Source organism: Rattus norvegicus, chromosome 18, assembly GCF_021556685.1.
Source record: "Rattus norvegicus strain SHRSP/BbbUtx chromosome 18, alternate assembly SHRSP_T2T, whole genome shotgun sequence".
Taxonomy (NCBI): domain Eukaryota; kingdom Metazoa; phylum Chordata; class Mammalia; order Rodentia; family Muridae; genus Rattus; species Rattus norvegicus.
Genome location: NC_141551.1, coordinates 52456060 through 52472224, shown reverse-complemented (window position 1 = coordinate 52472224; position 16165 = coordinate 52456060). Strand labels below are relative to the sequence as shown.

Below are 16165 nucleotides of genomic sequence, written 5' to 3'. Positions count from 1 at the left end.
TGAAATCAGGGTAACATGCCTACCCAAACTCTGAAACCCTATTAAACTGAGGCTGCTTCCCAGACTGCTTCCCATCTATATCTGCTCTCCCACTAGAGGATGGGGACCTCTCTATTGGGTTCCGAGGGCTTCTGTCTCTCTCAGGTTTTTCACCGATTAGTAGCAATCTGAGTGTTTTGTTTTGTTTGTTTTGTTTTATTGAAGTATTCCTTATACCCTGAAAGCATCAATACAACTAATCTAATAATAAGCAGACAACCTTGCAGTTTTTATAGATATTATTCCCATAGCTTACAAATGCCTGAATCATCACACTGGTAAAGATGTTATTCTCCACCTAGACATTTTCCACTTGTCATCCCAGGTAAATTCTTCATTGATTGGGCTGCAGAGCACCCGTGTCCTCTATTCCTTTCAGGATGTAATTCTTCTTGTCAACAAGGCAATAAGTCAGCCAGTCCCCGGATCCCTTCTCATGAATTCTTCCGCTGCTGCCGCTGGGACCTCTTGCAACAATTCAGGTCTTCTGAGAGGCAAACACCAAGACAGGATTAAATGCTGGATATTTATTGGGGAGCTTGCTGATGAAGGTAAGCTAGCAAGGAGCACAGAGGCAGAGAAAACTTCAGTTGGCAATATATCTGCAACGCCTGCGAGCCAGCAATGTGCATGCAACATGAAAAGGGAGGTTGAGAAAAAAAGAGCTCCAGACTGCAGTACAACTCTGAGAAACATGGCATTGTAGGAGCACTATTAGAGATCTGGAGCCACTCAAGGCTCTCCCCAAACCACATTCCCTCCGTGCTCCCTGTCATGAGGAGAGCTGCGCTGTGCTCTTCCACAGGGTCTAACACAGGGAAAAACAAACAAACAAACAACTGCATCCCATGATATATTAGGCAGAGGATGCACCTATGAAATTCTGACTATTTCAAGTTTCATGATATTCATATTAATGGACATCAGAACAAATCATCATCTTGGTATGCTGCTTTCTGGGTGGTGTAGATCTTGATAAATAAAATGTACAAATATTCTATTAAATGACAAGTATGATCTGCTGGGATAACACATTCTACCAGGTTACAACTATTATTGAAAGTAAAAAAGAAATTGGTTGGAATAATACTCTGTTGCTTCTTTGATGAAGAAATTAGACATTGAGCAGCATGAATCTTCAGGGAACACTTAAAGTGGGTACATGTATATGTATACTGTGCTGGCTAGTTTTAAGCCAATGTGATGATGGATAAAGTCATTTTGGAAAAGGGAATCCCCACTAGATAGGCCTGTGGACACATCTGTGGAGCATTATTTTCCTCATTGATAATTGATGTGGGAAGGTCACTATGGATGGTACCACCATTGTACACTTTCTCCTGGATTATATTTAAAAAGCAGGCTGAACAAGCCAAGGAAATCAGAACAATGAGCACGGTTCCCTTGTGGTTTCTGCTTCAATTCTTGCCTCTAGGTTCCTTCCTGAGTTTCTTCCTTGACTTCCCTTGATGGTGGACTATACCCTGTAACCCAAATTGCTTTGGTCATGGTTTTCATCACAGCAACAGGAAAAAAAATAGAATATCAGATCTTTGAAAGGAAATCACATAGTTCTTTTTAACACAAAAACAAACAATGGTTGAATATCTCTTTAGTAGATACCTTTAAATATTTCTTTTTTTCAGTGATTTTTAGTCAGTGCCATTTTAAATCTTTATTGATGGTTTTTATCAGCAATAATGAATGTAGCAAAGAATGAGGAGATGTTGCATTTATTTCTTGGAGAAGAACAAAAACTAAGAAGAGCGTTCGATGTGACTAAAATAGTCAAGGTGCCCTGCAGATCAAAACACCGTGTCTCAGAGAAAGTCAGCCTTCTCTTTTTCCAAATACTTTGTCAAAAAATCATTTTTACAAATAATGTCTGAGTAACCTGTTGATGTCAGGCACTGTGTTAGACACCAAGGATAGAACCTGAGTGGACAGAATTCAAAATGAACACTACTTTCATGGGCTTCTATTCTGGAGGTGCAGAAAAGTCATAAACAAGTAAATAAAACAAGTGTGCTCTGTGTTGCCTAGTAATAAATATTGCAGGGAAATATAAGGTAGGAAAAGGAGATCATTCAAGATTGGACTTTTAACAAGATGGGACTTTTAACAAGATTTTCCAGGTAGGCTTTCCAGGAAGGGTAAAGGAATAAGCAGTGCAAACATTTCAAACAAGAGGGGTCTATGTTGAGGCTAAAAAGCACAAGAAGACCCTGGTGTGAGAGCATGTATATGCTCTAAAGAAGAAAGAAGAATAGCAAGAGATAACAGAAAAGGAATGAGGAGCCAGGCTCTTCTGGGCCTGAGGGGCCATCATGAGGTCTTTGCTCTATGTTTGGAGTCTCCAGTCATCACATGACTTTGAGTCACAGAAATGGGAGTGAGACAGGGCCTATTGGGGAACTGGAATGGAGAAGAGACATGACAAGATGCACTTTCAAAAAGTTAAGTATAGCCTCCAGGAAGAGAGGGTCAGAGGAGCAAGGGCAGAAATGGGACACTGGAGGAGGGGGGAGTATACCAGTTGATTGCATGCACTTTAAAGGCAATGCTGGCTGAACCTGGGCAAAAAATGGAGCAAAATATCACAGATGACACCTGCAGGCTTTCAGCAGGCCAATAAAAGATTAGACTCACTGCTTGCTGACCAGGAAAATTCCACAGAAGGGGTGGGTTTACAAAGGACTGGAAGCTATGGGTATTAGAGATGTCTGTTTGTATCCAATAGGAGATGGAGGCAGGTCCTACGCAGTAATTTGGGGGAGGTGGTGCAGCGGAAGTTGGATGTTTTGGAGTCATTGCTCCAGATAATTTTGAATCACAGAAATATGAATGTGAGTATAGAGGAAAAGAAGTTTAAGGCCTGTGCCCAGGCAATCACCTGGGTTTAAAACACAGACACACACACACACACACAAACACACACACACACACAAACACACACACACACACACACACACACACACACACAGGGTGAGGGTTGTAGGGAGGATGGTTCAGTCATTAAAGCACTTGCCCTACAATCACAAGGACCCGAAGTCAATCCTTTGAACCCATGTGAAGACACCTGGTGTAGGGTCAAAGAGAAACACTGCAAGTTTTCTCTCACATGTGTGTCCTAGCTTCAAACTTTTATATTTGTATATTTAATTTGGAGTGTCTGGAGAGGCCAGGAAGCTAGAAAGTGTGATCCTAAGGAAGAAGAAAGGCCTTAAGGGAGGAGGGGATGTTATGAACACATATGTTGTTCCTATGGGAAATGATAGGGTTACAGGCTTAATCAAGTATGGGAAGAGGAGGACTAAGGGGGGGGGTGAATTAACCAAAACTGAAGATAGACAAGAAAGTCTTACAGAAATTTTCAACTTTGCAAGATCACTTTAAATGTAATTTTTAAAGAGTTATTTTGCTTCTCCTAGAAGACACAGGTTATTAAATGAAAATAGCAGGCATGAAACACCTCCTTTTTGGTCAATGAGGTCCTAGAGGCTCTAAAGACTACACAGACCACTGCCATTGCTTTTGACTGCCCATCATAATTAGATTGTAAGATTCTATTGCTGAAGACATAACACACTTAGGTTTCAGCACAGAAATAAATCAAACTGGAACTGACCTGCAAATTTTCTCCATGCTGGCTAGCTTTCATTGTACCCAACGTGCTATGTAGGCCAGGGGCTGATGTAGCAGTGAGCCCTGTACATTCTGATAGTGACCTGCCAAGCAGGATCCACCCAAACACAAGTAATTTTTAATTGGATATTTTCTTTTACATTTCAAATGTTATTTCCTTTCCCGGTGTCCCCCCCCCCCCCGCCCGGGAAACCCCTATCCTATCCCTACACCCCTGCTTCTTTGAGGGTGCTCCTTCACCCACCCACTCACTCCCTCCTGCCTTCATACCCTGGCATTCCCCTACATTGGGGCATCGAACCAAGGGCTTCTCCTCCTATTGATTCCCAACAAGGCCATCCTCTGCTACATATGTGGCTGAAGCCATGGGTCACTCCATATGTACTCTTTGGTTGGTGGTTTAGTCCCTGGGAGCTCTGGGGGGTCTGGTTGGTGCTTGCAGCCAACCATTGGACTGAAAACTGGGTCCCCAATGGAGGAGTTAGAGAAAGGGCTGAAGTAGCTGAAGGAGTTTGCGACCCATAGGAAGAACAACAATAGCAGAAATATTATCTGATTGGATTTGAGACTTGATTCACATGAGGAAATTTATGTCTGGTACGGTAAAGCTGGCCCATGGCTAGAGAGCTCACAGGCCCTTGAGATGAGGGGAAAAAACACTACTATTGTTTGCCAAATAGGAATGTTATCGAGCTGCCTTCTCAATGTTTATTTTTATACCCATAGATTATATTAATAATTCTGTGATTCCAATATCACAGAAGAGTGATCAGAAAGAATGTAAAAGCTAGGGGAGGGGAGGAACATTGTGAAATGCTGTCCTAGGGACATAGCATGGCTATCACACTCATGGACCGACCCAAAGCTCCCACAGTCGTCTGCATAAGACCTGGACAAGACAGTTGACGTTGTAGAATAAATCTAGCAGGTCTCATGTGACTCCACCTCTAGCTAAGGAACTATTCCCAAATGGTGGCTTCTGGGGGAGAGAAAGTTATTTTCATGTGTGTGGTTTATTGGGGAGAAGCTACTAGTAGATTGCCCTTGGTCATGTAGGTAACACGAATCAGATTTAGTAAAGTATCTGAGGAATGAGATGGGCCATGTAGGGAGAGGTTAGGGAGGCACTGGTGGAAACAGCTGGGGGAGGATCTGATCAAGGTACACTGTAAGGTGCATGTAAGAAATTGTTAAATAATGGGCTTTTAAAAGATATTTTCTAAATGCCTGTTGTGGCAGCACTCACTTGTAACCCCAACTCTGGGGAAGCACAGACAGACAAATTCTCTTGACTCATGGGTCAAACAGCCTAGTGTAATAGGTGAGCTCCAGGCCAGTGAAAGACCCTATCTCAAAAAGCAACAGCAGACAGCCCCTCTTGAAGCAAGTGAGAACCGCACAGAGTTTGTGTGCCTGCCTTTAGGCAGAGGTACATTTGAACCTGTGTGCGTATTTGACTACACAGAGGAACCCTGTCTCAAAACAACAAACTGTGTTCCTGGCCTTTAACCTGATGGCATTTAGCCTCCCAGTTGCTATACATTACAGTAGTGAGATTCATTCTTTATGTGCGTCTCCCTCTGTGACCTATTGCACCGCACCACGAGAAGGCTCTAATTCAGATCTCTAAAGAAGATATTGGATAGAACACTTTGATGACTTCAGACTCCAGCTGAACGTGGCACTAAAGCCTTAAATGCTCGTTTCAATGTATTCCTGTGAAATGTCCCAAAGAAAATCCTACCTTTCCTAGAGTTTTCATTCTCCACCCAGTTTTCTTTGCGTCCAGTCCCCCTGCTTTGGTTTGTTCTTGTGCTTCCGTGCACTTGGCAGACAAGTAGAGTGTCTTGTCTCAACATCTGCAGGGCAGGGTGATCGGCTACACCACAGCCACTCCAGGAACCCATGACCATGACGCTTTCCCTCCACTGCAATCGTCATCTTTACTATCTTGTCTAGTCTCATGAAGTCCAATAGGTTACAACATTCCAGGACAAGTCTAGTCAGATTTCACAATGGTTTGACTGTCCCACAGTTCCTACAGCTCCAGCTTCTCTCTTTAAAACAATCTAAGATGTTGCTTTGGGGAAAAAAATAGATTCCTCTTAAAAACAGCACTGTCCCAGAGGACTATTACCTTTCATCATGTCCTTCCTGAAAAACCTATTACTTTCCATTTATAGCCTGAATTTTCATGTTCATTTCCTCTGCAGTGAACCATTTCCCAGGGCTTCCCTTTCTCCTTCTTATAATTACTGCCACAAACATTGGTAAAAGACCAATATTACCAAAGAGCAGAAAACCACTGGAGAATATTCTATGTTCTTGAAGGGAAATTTTTCATTATATTAGTTTATATAATCATATAAGATGTTGTAGTCCACACAAGAGGAGAAGAGACCATATTGGAAAGTCCACATTCTTTACAAGCACTCACTTATTCAACCATTATTTTAAGAACGGCTACTGCAGGGAAGAGGGATAAAAACACCAACAACAATGTATAATGACATATATGCATAAAAATGACACAGTGAAACTCATTACACTTCTTGCTAACTTAAGGAATTCATCTAAAAGAGAAGCAGGGAAATAAAATGTGGCTATTGTATGCAATCTATGAGGAGTGTGTAGAATACAGAAAGGACTAGGCAAATTCTGTCCTGTAAGAACTTACAGTCTAGAGGGGAGAGGGTACACCAGAGCCTGTTAGGGTACAGCGGAGATAAATTGGGGATTCTTCCCGGCAAGAGACTGAAAGAAAGACTGTGAAGACTTGGTAGCTAGCTGGCTCATGAAGACTGGGATGGGCTTGGAGTGGGGTTGGAAGACTAGAGAGAGGAGAGTGGAGGTCCCAGAGGAAGGTATGAGTGGAGGAAGGAATTGAATCAATGCAGATGAGCAAAGATTTGATGGTGCTGTAGGATACATGAAGAGGTGTGAGCAGAGATCATATGGAAAGTCAGGTCAGAGCCAAGTCTTGTGATGCTAAAACTGCCAGGAGGAAGCCCACACCAGTGAGAATCCTGGGGTAGGGGGAGGCAGAGGAGCAGGAGGGTTTGGAATGAGGCAGCACTAGGACACCAAGGTCAACAACATGTAGTTTGTAATAATCATAGGCTGGGTCTTGAGGAAGTTATGGGATAGCATAGTGGGAGAAGAGAGGAGGGGGAATATTTCAAAGACGTTTTGCCATTAAAATTGCTTGGACATGCTATCTGGTGGTCTCTGGAAAGGGTGAAGGAGACAGCAGTCATAGTGGAACCCAGAACTTAAGACTGACTGGTTGGGGTGGAAAATGAAAATTACAGGATGAGATATTTAGGAGGGAAAATGTGAGTGGGAGAGGTTGTTAATGGTGCCTGATGCCTGGTGGAAAATAAGAGTTTCTGTTTAGGAGATGAATTCCAAGCTACAGATAGAAACAAACGTCGAAACCATCTGCACAGATGTAACCACCAAAGCCCTGACTTTGAATGAGCCCTGATTATTGTGTGTCTGTCACAAAGTCAAATGGTGTTTTGCGGATTATCTACTTAGTTTGATGAAGGTAAACAGCCAATATCAGATCATTACAGACTAGATATTTGACAGGCTGCATGGCCCAGATTTGCAATCCAATCAATCAAACTAAACAAATCATCTTCAGTCTTCCCTTAGCCTTGGCCTCTGTCAATACATCCAGTGGGTGCATGCGCACTGAAACCCAGTTGAGACACTGATCTGATGGCACTAATCTCCGTGCCCCCAAGGGATCTCACAACCTGACAACAGCACCCTATACCAGAAGTCCACTGGGTAGTTTGCAGAGTGAATAGCCTTCTATATACCCTGGCACCCACTTCCTGTCATCAGAAAGAAATCTACGAAATATAATACAAATCACCATTGTACGCTAGCTAGGAAAGCAGACTTACTAAACCTTGGTGTCTGCAGGGGTGGGGTTGCCTTAATGAGAGTCACATTCTAAGGGGAAGCAATGGTGCTTCTGGGGGAATTTCAGCTAAAGCAGAAAGTCGGTAGATGTTCCAACCCAAATGTTTTCATATTTCCATACAGAAATTTCAGTTGGTGACAAGGATTGGTGAGATGTCTCATATGCTTTTACTTACACAGAGCACATAGCCATCTGGACCCAGAGGGGCTGCAGTCTGTCATGCATCAAGAGAACTCTGCTGTGACCAGTGTTTCCCCCATGGCAGAGAGAGTGTTATCTATTTTTTGTCTCAAGCCCAGTGACCAACTACTGTTTAGGGAGTACATAGGCATGTATATAGCTCTCTTCTTAAAAGTAAATTGAGGGGATGAATAAATCCTGGACTACCTTTTATTGGACAGTTTATACTCTCAGAGTTTGTCAAGAGGAAAAATATTAGTATTTCCCACAGGCCGAGATGGGTTATATAACAAAGAAATACTACAGATAATTTTCTGCCCTATCCAATCAGATTTCCCAGAGGGACAAACAGGCCCTGGTGGAAAGTAGCTAAGAACATCTATCCAACTATCTAGGCTCTAATCGAGGGGCCTAAGCCAAACACCTCTCAGACCCACAGACCACACCCATCTAAAATAGTGTCAGCCAAGTAAGAAATCCCTGCCCCCTCTTAACTCTGTCCCTCCTCTATCCGAAGCTTGAGGAAGGGACCCCACTGCCTGTGCCATGTCCTCACTGCCGGCTGTGAGGAGACTTCACAGAGGGAGAGAACATTTAATTTTAAGTTGACTTTGAAGTGTTGACAATTCTTGGACCTGGGCTTACTGAATAAAGGCTGCATTTAAGAAGTTTAAAATGTTGTGTGCTGCTTGCCTTGTGCAATCCGTGTTGGATCTTAACTGAGAGGTAGGCACTTTAGTTTTAAATCACCTTCGAGGTGTTGAGAATTTATGATTGTACCTGCTGAAGAGAAAGATTACTTGCCAACTTAAATTTCTGTTTGTTTGCTTGCTTTTTTGTACATTGTAGTGCCCCAGGCTGGCCTAGAATTCAAGGTCTGCTGGCCTCAGCCCCTGAGCGCTGGTGTTTGGAATGTATGTCACCATACCAAACTGGAATCACAGTCCCCACCTCGTCATACCTCCATCTCCATTTCTTTCATTTTTCCTCACCCACTTCCTCTCTCTCTTGTTTTTGCCTCCCAAATTCTAGGACATCAGTTGTTCTCTCCATGGCTGGGCACCCACCTGAAGTTTTTATTCAGGGTTGGCATACGTATCGTGTCAATTGTACACACTGCTCCTCCCTCTGACTCATGGTCTGCAAAGAGGCACATGGATCTGAGGAGCACTGTGCGTGGGTGGGGGACGACAACAACAACATCAACGGCAAATAAACAAAAACCAAAAGTGCTCTGACTCGAACTGAGCCTCATCGGTGAGTGCTCACACAGCAGAGATGGGCAAACTGCAGCTCGCACAGAAGGAAACGGTCATCAGGTGTCAGCTCAGCTCATCCCAACCTGAGAGAATTACGTAAAGGAGCTGACAGTCTCCTCCCAGATATTCCTGCAAATCCCTAAAGGCCGGCAGCCCATGTCATGGCTCCTCAGTGTGTTCTACATTCTGTTGCTCACACTTAGAAGGGAGTCTCCCCCACTCTCCTTGAAACACTCCCAGTGCAGGCCATTACCTTTCAGTGCGAAGTTGGCCTCTGAACAGGGACCATAAGCATCCTTTGTTTCTGAACATCCTAGGTAGCCAACGTGCAGTGACCACCCTTTGGTGCTCCTACAGACTGCCAGCCTTCCACTGTGTGGGCTTTTTCCTTGTTTTGCCTGCTTCCTGCTCTAGCTTTCTTTGCTTTCTCATCCAGAAAAAAAAAATCCTCGTTTACTTTTTATGCTGATTGGTTCGGCTATTGCTGTGTTTCAACGCTCCTTCCAAATCATGCCCTGGGGGCATCATCTTTGCTAAATAAAAGGCTATTTACTCCAGAGAGAAATTATGCTACTTGCAGGCTGTAGCTGCTGCAGTCACTTGTGGTTTAAATAGTAATTGCTTTATCTTGGTTATAAGATACAGCAACAGGGTTTGATTTGCAGGAGAGAGGAGGTTATGGCTGCAGAGTGATACCAGGTTTCTGCACTCCTGACACTCAAGGAGACTGACAGCAAAGGGTGCAATGATTGAAATTGCATCACACACACACACACACACACACACACACACACACACACACACACACACCAGACACAGAAGAAGACATTCTTCCTTTGGTAGCCATGAGATATGGTGGTCATCAGGCTCCCTGACATTGAAGCATGATGGCGTTAGTCCTGATTCAGCAGAAGGCCAGTGGCTTTCCAACTTTATGAAGACTTATGCATCCAGAACAAAGGCAATGGGGAAAGGGTTTTTAAGCTCCACGCCATCTGTTGAATTATTGAACCTGGCCTCACTGGAGTCCTTGCTCTGGTACCTGCAGTTAAGAATTCTTGTCAGCAACTATTGACAGCACAAGCAGCCTAGTGAAGCTATCATAGATGGATGTAAAAGGGTAAAAAAGAAATATCCTCCATCCTTATCCTTAAGCAACAAAGAGGACCTTAAGCCTTGACCAGTGGTGCTGTTCTGTTTTTTTATGAAGACATTATGTGTAGGAATATCCATCTTCCACAGCAGTCAGCAATGGTAGGAACAGTCTGGCAGGCTAGCATCAGCATTCTGTGGAAGCAAAGGGGCTTATGGCTACAAATCTGGGATCAGCAAATAGTGAGGAATAATTGTGGGCAGTGTGAGCACTCTTTAGAGGGGGCTCTGTAAAAGTCTGTGCTTCCTTGAGTCAACAAGGAGCCAGTCAACTGGGGTTTGCTGGCTGCTATTGACACTCAGGTTTAATACGATGTGACTGCCTTTGCAATCAGCAGCTGCTGAATCCCGAGGCATTTGGATTACATGAGTATAAACGGCTTTTGTCTCTAAGTCCATGAAATTTACAGAGATACAAGGTTGCACTGCTGTGGGCGTATTCTGTGACTCGAACTCATTCTATTGGTGGTGTTTTCCAGAATGCTATGAGAGGAATTTCCATGCAAAATATTGCAAGAACATCTGAATAGCGCCTACAGTTATTAGATTAAATGCTTTACCACCCTATCTGATTAAATCCCTACCATTGTCCTAAGATAGAGTTGTGTTCCCGCTCTCTTCCTCCTGCCCTCCCTCACCTCCCCTCTCCTTGCCACTTAGCCCAGGCTGTTCTAGAACTCACGTTCCTCTAGTCTTCACCTTCCAGATGCTCTCTATCCTATTTTAGATAGGAGAAAAGTTCAAAGATTGTAATAACGAGCTCAGTTGACCAATAAATATTGCAACTACTCATCTGAAGACATGAGAACAAATATTAATGAGATGGCCCATACGACGTGGGGAGCTATCTCTGACACCCTTCCTTTACCCCCTGTCTCTGAAGTCAACTTCCCTAATCAAATTTGGGTTGATGGTTCCCGTAGTGAGGGAGTCCTCCCAGGGTCACTGACAAAGGAATAAAGAAGGTCAGAGAGTCAAGTATGAACTCTCAAGAAAATACTCATGGAAGTAATGTTAAGATCTTGTGGGAGAGCCTGGTGTGAGGGGAAACAGGGGTGGGGACGACACCTCAGAGCTTTTAAGTAGAAGTATCTTCATACCTGTCAGTCAGAACTATACCCACAGGAATTATAAAAAGGCACCTGCAAAGCCTATCACGCCCAACCCTTTGAAACATGGAGTAAAGGGGATCTGGCAGGCCTCGCCAGAGCGTGGCTATTGTCCACTGAGTCCAGTCAACAGGTCGGTGAATGCTGACCAGTGAGAAGAGAATTAGAGGGAGCCTTCCTAACTGGGCTTCTGACTCAGAGTCTATAGCTAGGAAGAACAGAAAGGCATGTCTGCCTTTCCGTGAAGGTGATTGGGAGTTGGGAGCCTGGCATTTTCACGTTATAATAAATGTTATAGAGGAGGCAGCTAGGGGTAACGTGACCGAAGGACCTCAGAGTTTCAGGATAAAATGTATTTCCCGTGCCTCTGTCCACTGCCTCTGTGGTGGTTCTGTACAAGTCATAAGCTCTGAGAGCCTTGGCTTCCTCAGCAGGAAAAAGAAGAAAATAATCTAACCCAGAATTTGCTGAGATAAGCAACAAGGTCAGGCCTGCGAAAGTACTTTGTAAACTGTCATTGGTGTGGGAATGCATGCCGTTAGCAGCATCGGCTTGTATTTAAACAAAAAGCCATGTTTCCATTGACATGAGCTCATAGGATTCCATGATGTGCATATAGATGGGCACGAAGAACAACACGCAATGTAAACTCAGTGCAATGGAGGGTCTCTCTTTAACCCACCATGAGACCTTCATCTGCCTGCTCACTAACATCTCCACCCAGGCCACCAGCCAGCGGGAGAGTGAACAGATTTGAGAGGAGAGCATCCTGGGGCTTCAGGAAAGCTCGAATCACAAACACACAGAGCAGCAAGGCCACCTCAGGTGGGAGCTCCTGCTCCCACCTCCCCTGTAGCCTGAGCAGTCCCCACTTTTCCTGCCAGACTTGGGCTGAAGTCCCCAGCAACTCTTCAGAGTCGGGCTGTGGTAAACACACTCACATGAAGGTCAAAAGGTACAGATGTAACCAGGATTCTCTCAAATGCCTGGGGAAAGTGAGGGAGGCTTCCGTGGCATGCACATTTGAATATTCTGGGCTTGAAGTGAAAATAAATGTTGTTTATGAAGAGCGCGTTGTATTCAGAGCAACTCCCAATGCTCAGCAGAGAGGCTCTCAACTAAGGCACAGCATTGTCTCCTGTGCAGGCAAAGAAAGCATGTACCGTAAGATCAGAACAACCTGAGCTGTACTTGTGGCTTCAGCATTTGTGGGCTTTGTGACTCGGGACCTTGGTTTTCTCATCTGTGAAATGGGGATGTGAGTGCTTCCTCTAGAATGGCTGCAAGAATGCCTGTAAACCACTGAGCTGTCCGTGCTGCTTGGCAGACATTCAATAATATCCACAAAATAAAGTCAGCACTAATACAAGGACTGGATAACTGCCTTTGACATAATAAAACATTAATTATTATTATGCTCCTCAGAAAGCACTTCAGGGATTCGCTCTCAGAGGGCATGTAATAAGTAGTGGTCAAACTAATGAATATACAAGTGGTGGTGGCCAACGAGCTTTCTAAATTCATACTAGAGAGAGGACATTTCTGAGGTCTTTCTTAAAGCATGTCTACCTGAGCTACTGAGTAAGTCCAAGGCCAGCCCTTGTAACGTGGAATATTTTACTTCAAAATAAAAAGCAAAAATAAATAAAAGTCTGTGGATATAACTCCAAGGTAGCCTTCATCTAGTGTGTGTCTGCGTCTGCGTCTGCGTCTGCGTCTGTGTCTGTGTCTGCGGCTCTTAGTTAGCATTCACTTGGCATCCCCTCTCCCAAGAAGAAAGAGGAAATGCTTACATCTTGGCTGGGCTTAAAAAGAATGTCATACATCTCATACAGAGGGAGGGGGAGGGGGAGGGGGAGGGGGGAGGGGGAGAGGGAGAGGGAGGGGGAGGGGGAGAGGGAGGGGGAGAGGGAGAGGGAGAGGGAACTAGGAACGCATAATTTAGGACCTTAGACATAGCTAGGCAAATGTTCAACCACTACACTATATCACAGGACTTTATCTATTATTTTTTATTTTGAGATAAAAGTATCTTGTTATATTGGTTGTCCTTGAACTCACTCTGGAGCCCAGGCAGTCCTTGAACTTGTGATCACCCTGCTTCATTCTCCCAAACAGCTAGAAGTATAAGCCTGCCCGACGAGCCTTCTCATCTTCAAAGTGTCTCAGCTCAGGCTTCCTGTGTCCTGCAGTCATTGCACCTGTCCCTCCCTTCACTGTGAGGAGGGCAAAGTCCCAGCCTTGGGCAGCTCACCAGTCATCTGTGACTGTCAGTGTTGAATATGATCTCTCTTCTTTCAGCCCTTTCACACGGTGGAGCACATACACATAAGCATCTCTGATGCCCCTTCTGTGTGTCCACAGCTTGCTCTTATAGGACACCAGTCAGATTGGAATAAAGGCTTCCTGGTAGCCTTGTTTGAACTTTATATAAATATAAACTTTATATATAACTTTATATATGAACTTTATATATGAACTTTATATATAAATATAAATATATATACATATATACATATGAATATATACACATGCATACATAGATAGTCACCTCTTTAAAAGTTCTATCTTCAAATACAGTCACATTCTGAGGCACTAAGGTCTTGTTTGTTCATTGGGGGACAGATAAATGTGGAAGCATGCATGAACAAAACAACTTCTCTGAAGTCCATTCTCTTCTACTTTGTTTTGGGGCAGGATCCTCTGTTCCTTACGTTGCTATACTACAGTACACTCCATGCTGGCCCATGAGCTTCTAGCTGATCTTCCAGTCTCCAAGTCATATCACAACGTAGCAGTGCTGGGATCACAGATGGACGCCACTGTAATTCACTTTTATGTCAATTCTGGGGGATCAAGCTCAGCTCACCAGGCTTGTACAGCAAGTGCCTTTACCCATGAGCCACCTCCCCAACCCGATGTTGGGGACTTAATACATGAATATTGACTTACCCCAATTCACCAGCAGCTGGAACTGTGATTCCCATGTTAATGGTAAGGATCTCACAGTCTCCTGTGTGCAATAAATCACTAGGGAAGGATTCCAGTTGACATCTGGATTGGTTACCTTTCTGTTGCTGTGCTGGAAGACCTTGAGCAGACACAAGTTTGGGAATAAAGAGATCCCATAGTGGCAGAGGAGGCATGGCACCAGGTAGCCGAAGCAGGAAAGCTACAAGATGGCAACTTCAACCACAGACACAAAGCAAAGGGAGTAAATTAGAAGTAGGCAAGGCAATCAACTTTCAAAGCCCATCCCCAGCGGCATGCTTCATTCAGTCGGGCTCTACCTCCTAACAGCTCTTTAACCTCTCTGAACTGCACCGTCGACTGGGAAGGAAGTGCTTAAATACGTGAACCTGTGGGGGACCACACAAGTTCTGTTTGGCATGCAAGTCTATTATTGGCACCATATAACACTGTCTCTAAAAGCTGATGATCTGTGCAAAGACAGGAGGCTGAGTGACAACCGTGGGTATTTATAGGTTACTGACATGTATAGAAGGGTCTATCTAGGTGACTAGTTTGCTGAGAAGCCTGCTTTAAAACACATAATAAGCATACGTCCTGCAGCTGTGGATCAATTTACATGTGTTCTTTTGTTACTATAGAAAATCTCTCTAAGCAACAGAAAAATCTGCACTCCATTCCTGCATAGGCATATACCTGCCCTGGCTAATTATTTAAGAGATTGTTCAAAGTGTTTCTAGTTAACAGTGTGCATGGCCTATGCCAAACATGAGGCCAGCATCTCTAACAGTTTGTGATCCACCTGGTCTCCAGGCTCATACATCAGGTATGGCTGCTGTCCCCACAGTTACCTACCTTCTTTGGGGGTGTAGGTAAAAGGAGGGGGTTCACAGTGGGTAATGAATCAATAAACACTCAGTCAGCTCCCTGGACTCTGTTGACATGCAAGACCAGTTTTCTCTCTCGATTAATTACACTTGTTTCTGCAGGAGGATTAATTCACTTTTCTGAAGTGTTTTTTGGGGTTTTCTGCTATTAAAAAGCCAATCTCAACAATCCCCCTAGCTCAGCAGGAATGAAATCTGGTTCAGTATGGCTGATCAAAACTGTCAAAATGAATGGCTTTCAAAACAAAAAAAGAACATGGTAACAACTAGAAGAGGGACATAAATGTGTGTTTGTGTAGATACGGGTAACATACATGAACATAGGCATAGATCCTCTTATAATGGTGCTTCTTATTAGGGTTGCAGTATATACCTCTCCACGGTTCCCACCTATTTCAAAAACACTACTAACTTAAACCCATGAGCAAATCAAATACTACAACTTTCAGATAATAATACAGTCAAAGACGAAGAGCAGATGATAGGAGACACATTCACGAGGAGACTTAACTCTCTTCAAACAAAGACCAACCCTCAGTTAATTAATGTTTGTCAAGAACTTTAAAATCATATAATTTCAACAGCCTAGACATTCCCACCTAAGGATAGAAATACAAAAGAATTGATGGGGGCGGGGAAGGGGAAGCTGCTTCAGTTGGTTTGAGGTCTTGTCTTACTCAGGGATTCATTGAATTTGCCAGAGAGGAAGAGCGAGAGCACCATGCACACACAGAATAGCTCGAACTAAATTTCCTTAAAAGCTGTTGCTCTGTCTCTTCCTCTCATTTTTCTTTATGAGTGAAGGGGGAATAATTCTTCGGAAAATCGTTTCATAGGAGCAGCACCATCAATTCTTAATTATTAATATCACAATTTGTTATTTATTGAGCACCAACAGTGCATTAGATGTCCAAAACACGGATAGCTCCAAGTCTTAAATCAAGGTGGCTCCCTTAGAAGTGTGGGTCTTTAGCAATGTTGTTTTGA

The 16165-nt window shown here is 43.8% G+C and overlaps 1 long non-coding RNA gene across 1 annotated transcript in view; it reads right to left on the bottom strand.

Moving 5' to 3' along the window:
- Window positions 1–266: 266 nt before the first annotated feature.
- The window catches only part of LOC120098149 (uncharacterized), a 33847-nt gene continuing 17948 nt past the window's right edge, over window positions 267–16165 (bottom strand). Inside the window, exon 3 of the long non-coding RNA NR_190682.1 lies at window positions 267–526. This is a non-coding gene — a long non-coding RNA (uncharacterized LOC120098149). The remainder of the gene's footprint in view (window positions 527–16165) is intronic.